Source organism: Felis catus, chromosome C1, assembly GCF_018350175.1.
Source record: "Felis catus isolate Fca126 chromosome C1, F.catus_Fca126_mat1.0, whole genome shotgun sequence".
Taxonomy (NCBI): Eukaryota; Metazoa; Chordata; class Mammalia; order Carnivora; family Felidae; genus Felis; species Felis catus.
This window is the reverse complement of record NC_058375.1, coordinates 138328505-138341722: the sequence shown is the minus strand read 5'-3', so window position 1 is coordinate 138341722 and position 13218 is coordinate 138328505. Positions and strand designations below refer to the sequence as shown.

Genomic DNA, 13218 nt, shown 5'->3' with positions numbered 1-13218 from the left:
GGGTAGATCTGGTGGAAGGAAAAACCTTTCCCGATGTGATATGGCCCAATGGTTGTTCTAGAGATAATCATATCCACAGAGGGACTTCTACTTCATGCACAATTCAAAGGGATTGAATCTTCATACAAAACTTTAAATTGAAAATCTGAGCACAGCCTGGGGTTGGCAGAACTAAAGCCATCATAGTCTCTTTTGTCTACCATTACTGCTTTCTCATAATTTAGCCGCCCGTGGAAAATGTGTAATCCCTTTGAGAAAATAGAAGGCACTAAAATGGCAATTACTGGCTCATCCTAGGTACATATTTAATGGCCAGAGCTTCTTTGCTTTTAACTTCTAGCCAATTTCATGTGAGGCCCCAGAGTAAACTCCTAGCTCACTTGGTGATATGTGGGTACTCTCTTGGATGTGTGTATTAACTATAGAATAGAGGTCAGAAGTTTAAGCCCTGGGACAGCAAGCAGGGCTAAGCAAAGGTGATGGAATTCTTGAGTGACTTTGGTAAGTGCCAAGAATTGTCAGGCAAATGGAAAGAAAATTTGTGGAGACTATCATAGAAAGGAAGAAAGGACAGAGGAGCAGAGATAGGAGAAAGGAATAAGCGGTAGGAGGGGTGGATGCCCCTAATTGTGGTGCTATGCTTGGGCCTCTTCCAACAGGCTTACCAAAGCTGTTAATAAGGTTGTGTTTTTGTTTTTGTTTTTAACTGTGTGTTCAGTGATTTCCTGTTGGTTACTTGTAATTAGCACAGCAAGAGTATTTATACCACAGAAATTGGCAAACTATAAATTATCGCTCCTTTTTTCTCCCCTCTGACAGAGCCTGTTGTTAAATATCTACTAGCACAGTACTGGCCTTCTATGTTTCTTTGTGACACAAGAGACCTAAATTGCCACATGTGTCACAGGCAGGAGAGAGTTTGGGAGAGGCTGAATTAGTTCAGGCAGGGCCCAGTTCCAGGACCAGAAATCAACCAGAGTTCATGTTTTCACAGTTGCCTGAAATCGGAAACAGGTTAAGATCATGGAGAGAAGAGGTCCAGTCCAACAGGTGATAAAAGTATTTATTTTCAGACATTTTGCAGGTTGAGCAGGATCTTATTTACCCCTCTTAGTAGGTCAGTAAGCTATGGTTGAGAGAGGTTAAATCTACATAGTACACAAGTAAGAATCACTTAGAATTTGTGTTATCCCAAGGTCTTAATTCCTAATGCCCACCCTGTAGAGTTCCTCTGTAGCCCAGACCCAGCTCTCAGCATCTTTTATTTCCTCTCTTTGCTGCTCCACAGAACCTCTGCATCCCATTAGGCAGGTGATGCTCCCCACAGTGTTTGAGGTTGCCATCCACATTGCAACCTATGTGAAGGGTGCCTCATGTAACCTACATGAATAGTGCACACGTTGTACGGTTATACACAGCAGATCTGCCTGTAGGCACCTCCTAACTCTACAAAGGTGAAGACTGGCCTTAGCCAATACATCACCTGCTCCACTCTAAACCCTCCTCTTCTAGGTTTATAACCTTTCTTTATTTCTACAATATATTCATTCATTTGTTCATTCAATAGAAAATTGCTAAAGACCTGTGTGTACTGTGAGAGAAAGCGGAAATACAACAAAGTAGCCTGGAGAACGTGGGGGTTAAGGGGCACCATGTAAGTATCTAATTTGGAAGCTTCAGAGGAGCAGAGGTGGAGATGTAGGTCTGAGGACTGTGCGTGGGGGGTCCACACTTTCTGTACCACCATGGACACTCCATCCTTTTGAATATTTCTCTTTCCTATGAGCAAAAGCCTTAATCTGGCAACTTTTTCTTTTTCTTTTTTTTTCCTGTTTTTTTCTTCACATTATGTCCCTAGCCCTTACTTAGAAAATTTCTGAAGACCTTCTTGTGGACATTAGTGGCCTAGATATACTCCCTTCAGAGATCCTGACACTTTCTCTGTTCCTATCCTTGAGGTGAATCTTAGATACAGTAACTTTATGTGGTATTGGATTAGCTCAAACAGCATAATTTAATTCTACTTATTGAAGTGCCAACCAGATATTCTAAGGAGAGGCTGGAGTGAGGAGTGTGTGGATAGGGAAGCAATAAATGCATAAAGACAGTTCAAGTCCAAGGATCTCAAAGTGTGGTCCATGGACCAATATCAATATCACCTGGGAATTTATTAAAAATTTACATTTTTGAGCCCCAGCCCAGACTGAATCAGAAACTCTTGGAGTTGGCCCTGCTGTCTGTATGATTCTGATATCACACAGATTCTGATATCAGTTTGAGATTCACTGGGTTAAGTAATATCAACAACAAGTGAAACTAATAACAATTGAACAACAAACTTTGAGTGGAGCACTACAGAATTATGTAATTAACTCACTTTGGTCAGAGCAACACTAGTTTAGATCCTTGGGTATATTTTTCTCTTCGTGCTCAGTTCTTAAAAAACCAGAAGTATTTCAGTATCCTCAACACTTTTGCAAATAACCATTAGACAGATTTGTAAAAAGATTGATTGTAAACTTTCATTTCCTCAAGCGGCCATTTACTCATTAAGATAATGCTCATTCTCCGGTCAGCAGACCAAAGGCTTGAAGATGTATATAGTTGAAGGAAATGAAAAGGCGACAAGGCTAAGAGAACAAAGGTGAGGATTGCCACGGTCCAGAGGTCCAAAGGGTGGCTGTGGAGGAAGCATTTTATGTGCTCCTGCTTCTATTAGATCCTTCAGGAAATGAAAGTGTTTTGTGTCTTTTCCTTTACACCTCAAGAAACATGGAATAATGATTTTCTTTTGTGGAGGATCTTAAATTTAGGCAGATGAAAAATTAGCCTTTGAGTACAACATCAAAGTCCACAAATTTAATTATTGCTTTCCCTGATTAGTTGATCTTCTGTCATGATATTACCTCTCTGGTATAGGGGGTTAAGGTTTACACCTACTTTTAAATTCCTTTGGTGTATCAGGAATAGTAATACACAGAGAAAGTTTTCATTTATTCATCAGTGGGTATTTACTAGGCTCACCGTGTTGTCAAACTAAGATGCTGTAAAAAATACAAGGTAGAAGGCAACATGAACCCTACCTTTATGGCATTCAAAGTCTACCAGGAGACAACTGCTATTGCACAAGCAAGCATAACAAAAATTACAAGTGAATTTTCCATAAGATGTTCAAAATAAAGGGCTATGAAAAGTCAGAAGAAGAAAAGTGTTCCTTACAGCTTTGGTCAGATTTGGTCTACAATCACATCAAATCCTTATTAATTAGGTTCTTGGTCTCTTTTTTACTGTCACTGGCGAACTAAATTGCTGCAGAAATAATCCTCTCCCATAGGAAATCTTACAGACAGACCCTCATCACCCCTGCCAAGCTGCCCAGAATTTAGGTCTGAAAAGAATGGCCAAAGAGGTCAAAGAACTGAGCAAGAGATTTAAAAGCATTTGGTCTTTAAGGGCATGAGTGTGTTTGATGCCAAAGCCTGGGGGTACACAGCTGAGGTCAATCAGTATTAATTGCTAACACCTAGAGGTAATTAGCAGTAATTACCCAAAGAAGTGAAGGGAGAAGCCCCACAGATTTAAAGGCAGTGTTTCCAGAAAGAAGCTCCCACCACACAGAAAACCTCATAGTTCCTAGGTAAGAGATAATAAATGGGTTTTCTGTAGCAATTTACATAGTGTTTGAATTGCACTACTAAAGACCCCTGAGGGCAACTTATGTATATTTTATTAAAACTTGCAGCCCCTCCTCTCCAGGTGGAGTTTATTTGCCAATCTCTTGAGTCTGAGCTGGTCTTATGACTTGCTTTAACCAATAGAATGCAGGAAAAGTGAAATTAGGCTACTTATGCTTCTAGGGCCTAAGAGACCTTGCAGCTTCCACCTTCTCCTTCCAGGAGTACTGCCCTGACATCATCTTGGGAGGAAGCTGGTTTAGCTACTGGGTGATGAGCAGCATTGTGGAAAAGATCCAGGTATCCCAGTGAATAGCTCCAACTCCAGACTTAGGAGAGAATGTGTCTTGGGTTTTTCAGCTAATGATGTATTTGTATATTAGACACTCATATTTTTTAATACCTTCCTCCCCTCGATGGCAAAATTATTTCAATAATAATAATATAATTTTATTGATCTATTTTTTAGTTTAAAAAATTGGCAATTGAAATAATGAATACATATAAATTTCAAAGGTATTTTTCAAATAGAGTGAAATATTTTTTGTATGATTTAAAAACTGTATTTATGAAACAAAAATATTACACCTGACAATTCTTACTTTGCCTCCTCTTTAACAAACTTTTGTATCAATAAAATCTCTAAGAGGTCATTGGACAATGATTGTAAAGACAAACAGAACTTGAGTTCCTTCTAGTCTGTTATTCTATCATTGTAAATTTCAAATCTTAAATAAGAGAATATGTAGTACCACAGGATTGGAGATACAAAGAGCACACAAAGAAAGCTTGAATAATTCCAAATCATTGTGAAATTCTTCTTAAATGTGTGTAGGTGACACTGTATGGGTTGGGGCACCAACTGTAGTGAGTTTTCCAAATTAACTTCCCAGTTGAATGCAATGTTTATTAAAGGATAAGTAATAAAATGTACTAATTTGAAGCTTACATATATATTATTAAAACTCAAGCACTCTAGCATTGTTGAGAAATTAGAACGAGGCTATAGATTGTCTTTCCAAAATGTATATGTTAAAATTTAATCTCCAAGGTGATGGTATTAGGAAGTGGGGCTTCAGGGACATGATTAGGTCCTTAAGGTCCCTCATTAGTGAGATTAGTGGCCTTCTTAACCAGACCTGAGAGAGAGCTCCCTTATCCCTTCTGCCTTGTGAGGACATAGCAAAAGGATGGCCATCTATGCACCAGGAAACAGGTTCTCATGAGAATCTGACCATGCTGGTGCCCTGGTCTCAGATTTCTAGCCTCCAGCACTGTGAAAAATCAACTTCTGTTGTTTACAAGTTAGTCTATGATAGTTTGTTATAGTAGCTAGAAAAGACTAAGACCATCAACAATTATTTTTCTCATGGAGAGGAGTAGTTTATCACAGACAATATTTAGAAATATTGGCACATGGTGGTAATCAAAAGTAGACTGACTTTTAGTAATTTTTATTGTTTTGAAATTCCACAGTGAACTCTATTGCCTGTTCCATGGGTGGACTGCTTGTAGACATTTCAGTTCCCATCTGACTACAACACCATGAATGATCCAGGTAAGAGTGGCAGAATTGCCCAATCAATCCAAAGAACTGTCCGAAATAATAGATGGTTATTCTATGCTACCAAGTTTTGAGGTAATTACATAGCCACAGATAACTGGTATAGGGAATAATCACTTAAAGCAGTTGGTCTGGATTTTTCTTCCTGAAGCCAGAAACAAATATAGGAGCTCTAAATGTATACTGGTCTCCATCTTTTATGTTGAAGGGAAGGATTTAGAGAATATATGTGTATGTTATGGCTTATTTAAAAAGGTGATGTTCTCTTAAACAAGATGGGAGGGGTGGTTTAAAAAGGAAATGAGAGAAAAATGATTCTGCGGGAATTGGAGATGTAAAATTATCATGAGGATGCTGGTAAGTGGGAGAGTGTTTGAAAACAAAACAAAAAAAATGAAAAAAACAAAACAGTGTATAACCCATTGAGGATGAATCCTTTGTAATATCCTGAGCATGAAACCAGACTTTCTGGACTGGGATCCGAATATCCCTGAAACAATGAGCAACAGTTCTAAGTACTAAAAAGACATAAAATTCTGTCCTCTCCACCAGGAGGAATAGCACATTGTGGGGATTGATATTTTTCTGGTATAAAGTTTTAACATCACTTTTACATATTTGGTAAGTAATTTTATGGAGACATTTCTAAGATAAGGCAAATTTTGGCATAAATATATAAAGCAAACTAATAATTTTTGTGTGGGGCTCAATTATATAATTAAAGATAGATGCTGGTTCCATATACTATACTGAAAAGTCTACAAATATAGGAAACTGAAGTCAGAAAACTGGAGTTACTTTAAACATTTCTTTCCATTAATTTTATGATTTTTATAGCTTTGATTGTTTTTCATTATATACCAACAATTTCTTTCTCAAAGAATAATGTTTTTTTGGCCCTAATTTGGCAAAGAAGTGCATATTGTGAAAATTGGAATGAGTGTGGAAACTGGATGGTCTGTTCAGGTGAAAATAAGCTGTAAGTGTAGAGGTGAGAAATTCTGGAAAAAAATGAAGAGCTGTATGTTCTGGCTATTATAAAATACAGAGATCTCTGTAAGTAGAAGAACAGTAGTGGAAGATGTGCTTGTGATAAGGGATGATCGGGGCTGACAGTTATGATCTCAGGTGGCCAATGGCAAACAAAATAAACTTAATTCAATTTTGAGTGGTGATTATAAACTCTAATGTATCCTTGAGACTTAATGGATAGAAATTTAGGAATATAATGTTGGCAATGGGAAGTATATGTCTTAGTCAAACAACATGGAATATAGGGGCATAGTAGGATGTGATAATGTGATTTATAATAATATATATTTGGTCTTTGTCCACATTTCTGGCAGAGCTCCTAACTCCTTTGGAATTTGCTAAATGGAGGGAGAATAAAGGTGTCTTTTGTTAGATCAGTGAGGTGACTTTTGGACTGCACCTGGATGGGGATGGGGGGGACTGGTTGCCAATGAAGCCAACCATGTGATTAGAGAGTTGAAAATTAAGAAGGAAGAGGGGTGTGAGATTGAGTTCAATCCCCATGGCCAATGACTTAACCAAACATGCTTATGTAATTAAGCATCCATTAAAGGGTTCAGAGAACTTCCCAGTTTGTAAATGCATGGAGATTTGGAGAAACTGGTGTGCTCAGAAAGAGCATAGAAGCTCTGTGCCCTTTCTTCATATCTTGCCCTATGTACCTTTTCCATCTCACTGTTCCTGAGTTATGTCCTTGTATAATAAGCTTGTACATAGTAAGTAAATTGTATTTCTGAGTTCTATAAGCCACTCTAGCATATCAATCAAACTCAAAGGAGGGGTCATGGGTACCTCTAGTTTATCCATTCTATCAGAAAAACCTGGACTTAGTATTGGTATCTGAAGTGTGTGTATACATGTTGGTAGGGGGTCTTAAAGGACTAAGCCCTTAAACTGTAATATAAGGAGAGAATTGTTGGAAACTACAATCTACAGCCAATTGGTCAGAAACACATGTGAAATCAGAGATGGAGGTTGGCATCTGAAGTGGAGTGCAGTCTTGTGGGACTGAGCATTTAATCTATGGAATCTGATGCTGTCTCTGGGTAGACAGTGTCAGAGTTGAGTTGTGGGATACACATCTTGTGCTGGAAAATTGCTTGGATGGGGTGGGGAACACCCCCTACCCCACCCCTGCACACACGTGCACACACACTGGAATTGTTGGATGGTCAGAATCTTTTTGTACAAGAATCCATTTTTAATATAGCAGAGGTATGATGAATGGTGGAGAGATTTAGCAAAGGATATAAACAGAGAAAAATAGACCTGGTATTTCTGTTTAAATGGTTTAAAGCATGCCTGCTCAGAGAATGAAAACGAGGTTTTCATGATAAAGATCACAAAACTGGTAAAGAGGTAATATACAAAGGTGTGTAGATTTTTCTCTATTGTTCAGACATTACTAGGAGTCTGTTGAAACAGAGGAGTTGGTACATGATTAATTTTCCTGGGGACAATAAATTTCATAATTATGAAAACATGAAGGGAAACTCTAGCATGGGCCTATCAAAAAGGGGAAAAAAAACCATAGCTTGATCTAATAGTGTCAGGAAATTTGGGGTGAAAGTGACTAGGACATGAGAGAAGTTCTTCATAGGTCAAGGAGGAAAAGGTGGCCTTGGTGAGACCTCATCCTGGCCTTCTTAAGGGTATACTTTAAAGAGTTTATAGAAAATCAAGTTGTAATTGCATAGACAAGGATTCAAAGTAAGCCAAAGCTAAAGCAAGGTAGAAATCCATAACAACAGCAGTGATAATGGAGTTTCTACTATAAGCTAATTACTATTCAAGGCACTTTGAATATGCTATTTCTAGAAAAAAATTTTGATTTCACATTTACCACAGCCCCATGGAGGAGAAAAGGCATTGGAGGTGTGTGTGTGTGTGTGTGTGTGTGTGTGTGTGTGTGTGTAGATGGGGGACCAGTGTGACTGCTCATAGATAAGTTCAGATATTTTTAAAGGCCACGTGTGAAAAGTAAAGGAAGGCATCCCAAATAAAGGGTAAATGTAAAATTGTGGCTGAAAGCTGTAGGAAAATGTTATGAATATATTGAGCTCAAAATATGCTAGGCTTGAGAAACATGCCAACCTAGAATAATTCTCAAAAGAAGAATTAGGGGCCGCTTGTGGTGCATCCAGGATGGCAGTGACAGACGTGCTGTTCAATACTCTTGTTTGCTTCCTTCTCTGTCAGGAAGAAGCTTCAAACTGGAAAGAGAGCAAATATAGCTAAGCAGTATTGAAGTGTATGATGGGGGGGGGGGGATAAATGGCAGAGAACCTGGCTGTTTTAAATGTTTGTCTCTTGATCTTGGCCCTGAAGGGACTTGCAAGAGCTATCCTGGGAACACTGTTGGTGATATTTGTGTTCTCATGTTGCTGAGAGAATGAACCAACTGAAGCCAGATACTCTAATTTTGAAAAGAAAAAAAAAGTGAGCTCTAGAAGCTAATAGAATTTTCTTGGTTTCATCAGGTTTAGTTGCTTCCTTCTCTATGATTCTATTGAAATTACCTCATCCTGACATCACAACAGTTGATATACTTTTTCATAACTATTTGTTTTTATCATATCTAGACTATAATGCCCTTGAAGTTAAGGACTGTCTTGTATTTGTTGTGATTTCCCTAGGGTCTGTGGCAATGCACTGAATCACAGTGAGGACTTCTGTTTATTAATCTCTTACTCTCACACTCCCTCTCTTCATTGTCCTCTCTTATATTCTTTCCATTCAACATGTTATGGTTAGCCTTGATGCAATTAAAAGTAAATTTCTTGCTTAGTTCATGGAACTTTGGTTTTCTTTCTTTTCTTTGTTTCTTTCTCTTCAAAAAAGAAACTGTGATCATTTAGCTATTGTTTCCATGTAGGAATTCCTTCCAGGAATTTGTTGGAAAAATATTTATATATGTTTATAAATCTTGAATTCTAGGAAAAATTAGCTAAGAAAAAAATGGGAAAACGATTAAAATTCTCCTGCAAGAATCAAAGCCTACAGTCAACATAAGGAATCCACTGGTGTCAAGCTGAAGCGAAGAGCAGGAAATGCTGATGTGTAAAGTTGAAGACCCTAGGTTAAGGCCTCTATGTCCTAGAACTGGGACAGGTATTGTAGTGGCGTGCAGAAAAGTTTAAAGGCTCCAAAAAATCCCCTGAAAATATACCAATTCACCCCTTCTTCCATGCTTCTGGGAATCACTGGCCTTTTACCATCTCCATCGATTTGCCTTTTCCAAGAATGTCCTATAGTTGGAATCATACATTGTGTAGCCTTTGCAAATTAGCTTCTTTCACTTAGTAATAAGCATTTAAATTTGATCTATCACATGGTTTTCTAATTCTGTTTAGACTATTTATATGATATGCTAGGGTCTCAACAAATGAGAGGGCCTACATATCATGACCCCTGAAATGGTCTACTTTTGGGAGAGTTAATTTGCTTCTCTAAATTTTTACCTTTTCATTAGTAAAATGGGGGATAATAGCACTTACCTTGGAATGCTATTTTGAGGATTAGAGAGATTGTAAAACAAATCTGTAAACAAAAACAAATTTGTAAAACAAAAAACTGTAATAGTGGATTTGCTATTGTGAGATTACTGTGGAGGAATCAATGAGATGGTAAGTAATTGATAATGAGGAAAAACTTAAGAGAGTCAAGCAAAGAAATAAAATATTACTGTCAGTATAAGACTTATGTTAAGTTCTTCTTTCCCTTGAGAGACCAGAATGAGTTCCTATGGCACTTTCCTGTTTGGGAATGATTTAGGAGAAGAGACTCCATTTACTACTCCTATGACCTATCCATGGGAAACAGGATGCTGAGAGATAATAGACCAATATGTTCTTCAGTATAGTCAGTAATGAGAAGCTGGATTTGGAGGGAATTTTGGCTCAAGATGCACTGTGTATTGAAGCATTAGGAGGGGCTGGGTGGCAGAATATAACACTGTGTGTCCAAGACTTCATGCATTCATACATGGTGTTTGGCCTGCTTGTGTATCCCAAGGATTCTAAGTGCCTGTTGAAATCTTCACACCTGATACTTGGCATACATAGTATACAACATGGTTTTTGTTGTTGTTGGGGTTTGTTTTTTGATTTTTGTTTATTCACAACAGGTTTTGCTACATGAATAATGTGCCAGGTATTTTCTATTTGACTTCCAGACCCACTTTCTATCTTTCTCCTCTCTCTCTCCTTGGAAAGCTGATCTATGTAGACTACATCAGTAGGTCTCACTCAGGTGCAGAGGTTATTTCATGACTCTTTCAAGTTGTAAGATACTTCCTGAAGTTTGGAGAGAGGGAGATCATGAATTATGTCATATGGCAACTATCTATAAAGTGAATGAATTATAGGAAATTATCAAAGATTGTGTGGATTGCGTTCCTACATGTTTAGTTCTTCTATCTATCATTTATAAATGATAGGTAAAATTATTATCACATGTTCCATTCTGAAAATAGGGCTAAGAGCCTTTTGGTTTTTTCAACGATTACATGTGGCAAAACTGTACAAATTTGTTGCAGTTTTAGAAAGGGACAGCTGGGCTACAACATTCATAATATTGACCGCTTTATTCCTTTTTCCTGCCTCCTTTCCTGCCTCCTTTCCTGCCTCCTTTCCTGCCTCCTTTTCTGCCTCCTTTCCTGCCTCCTTTCCTCCCTCCTTTCCTCTCTCCTTTCCTCCCTTCCTCCCTTCCTTCCTTAGTATTGCTTGAATAATGTAAGACGAGCACTGGTATAAAACCGTGGGTATCTGGAAAGAACAAATTTATCAGAAGGGACTGCCACCTAAGCAGAATTTGACACTAGCACTTGGACTCTTCCTTCCATTTTAATGATCTTCAGGATATAGTCTTTAGATAACAACAGATAAACAGAAACCTTTAGCTAGCTAATAATGAAAACTCTGCCTATGTGGTTTACATTTTATTGTTAAGCTGAAGTTTACAACATAATGATGTGCTTATGGTATTTTGCCAAGTTGGAGGTTTATTTTTTTTTTCTAATTTATTCTCCATTCATGTTACTAATTTGTTGTTGTATTTAAGACCTAACAGGTTATTTTCACCCTTGGGGGAAAAGTCTCCAATAAAATTTCATGTCTGTATTGTTTGGGATCTAGAGAACAAGCTGATTCACTCCCAGATATCATTTAAATGATTTAAAATATTTAAATAAATTTCAATTGTTGTTAATAGGAATTTTTAAGAAAATGTTTTACAAAATGTAGGCTAAGTCATAATATACTTTAGTGAAATCCCTTATTTCAATTACTGTAATTCATATTTCTCTATGATTTTTATCTATTCTCTTATATGCCACTAGCATAACATGTTTGCATTATACTTTCTGTTCATTTCTCAAATTTTTGATGAATAATTACATTAATGACTGCAAAGATTACCATATAAATGGCTAAGTGTCCATCCATCCATCCATCCATCCATCCTTTATCATCCATTCATTTATGTACCAGGAAATGTGCTAACATATGGAAAAGGAAAAAAAGAAACAGAATTATTATTCTCAGTGAACCCACAGAACTGAAGAGACAGGCAAAAAATGGACAATGTGATGTGGTTAGGCTGCTAATTTAGATAAGGGTGGTCAGTGAAGGCTTTTTGAAGGAGAAGTGGTGAGAAGTAGGAAGCAGGGGTCTAGGGGGTGGTGACTTGTAACTGAGCTACAGTGTAACTGGGAATTACCTGAATGATAGAAGTGGGGGGCTAGTGAGGAGGCTGGAGGCTGAAGTTTATGCACAGGCATGAAAGTCTGAGGGATGTCATATGTGGGGAGGTATGATGTATACCATTTAATACATTAGGAACATAGGGGATAGATGAGAGCCATGAAAGATGTCCCCAGAGTTATAAGCAGGCACTAGATCATAAAAGCTCTCTTATCAGCTGAGAGAGTTTGCATTCTTTAAAGGACACCTGGCAAGCTACTGATCGGTGTTGAGCACAGTACAGTGATCAAACATGTGTTTCAGAAGGGTTATTCTCAGGCTGTAGAGGCCTGAGAATGGCAGTGGGGGCTAAGAGTGGCAGTGCAAGCATTAGAGTATGAGTGAATGGGAACAAAGACCAGGCCTGTTTATTCACCACTGTATCTTCAGGACCTTGATCAGTGTCTGGCACATAATAATTCCTCCATGAATATTCGTTGAGAAAAGGAATAAACACAGAGACCATGTGGGAAACTTTTGAGGTAATCCCAGCAAGAAATAATGAAGGCCTAAATTGTTAATTGAGAGAGAGAAAAACTGGGTAATGTGGATCAGTATTTTCCAAACTTTCCTGGTTAAGACCTGTATTAGGAAATGCACCTACATGACTCAATGCACACACACCCATACCTAAAACTAACGTTTTACTGAACAGTATTTACTCCCACCTGTAAATGCACTCTGTTTTCTATTGTATGCCATGCTACACGATGTTAGGGCTACTCTAACAAACACAGTAGACTCAGTGGCTTAAACCAAAGACATCTGTGTTCTTACAGTTCTGGAGACTAAAAATCTGAGACTAAAAATCAGCAGATTTGGTTTCTGAGGACGACAAGAGAAGCATCTGTTCCCCACCTCTCTCCTTGGTTAGTAGAGTGGTCTTCTCCCAGTGTCTTCCCATGTTCTTTCCTTCTTGAATGTCAGTGTCCCAATCTTTTCTTATAAAGACAGAGTTATATTGAATTAGGGCCTACCCATGTGACTTCATTTTACCCTAATTATCTCTTTATAGGCCTAATCTCCAGATATAGTCACACTATGCAGTACTGGAGGTTAGGATTTCAACACAGGAACTTGAGGGGGACACTAACATTATTTTTTTAAAAAAATAGACCAACGTCCATAGGCTACATTGAAGTGCACTTTGTGTTGCACATTCTATCGGTTTTAAAAGATCTAGCATTACATGTATCACCTCTATGTA

General features: G+C 38.0%; 1 long non-coding RNA gene across 3 annotated transcripts in view; it reads left to right on the top strand.

Moving 5' to 3' along the window:
* Positions 1–3840: 3840 nt before the first annotated feature.
* The window catches only part of LOC102900778, a 278882-nt gene continuing 269504 nt past the window's right edge, over positions 3841–13218 (top strand). For all 3 annotated transcript variants that reach the window (XR_006583192.1, XR_006583191.1, XR_002744795.2), the window contains exons 1-2: positions 3841–3974; positions 5151–5232. This is a non-coding gene — a long non-coding RNA (uncharacterized LOC102900778). The remainder of the gene's footprint in view (positions 3975–5150; positions 5233–13218) is intronic.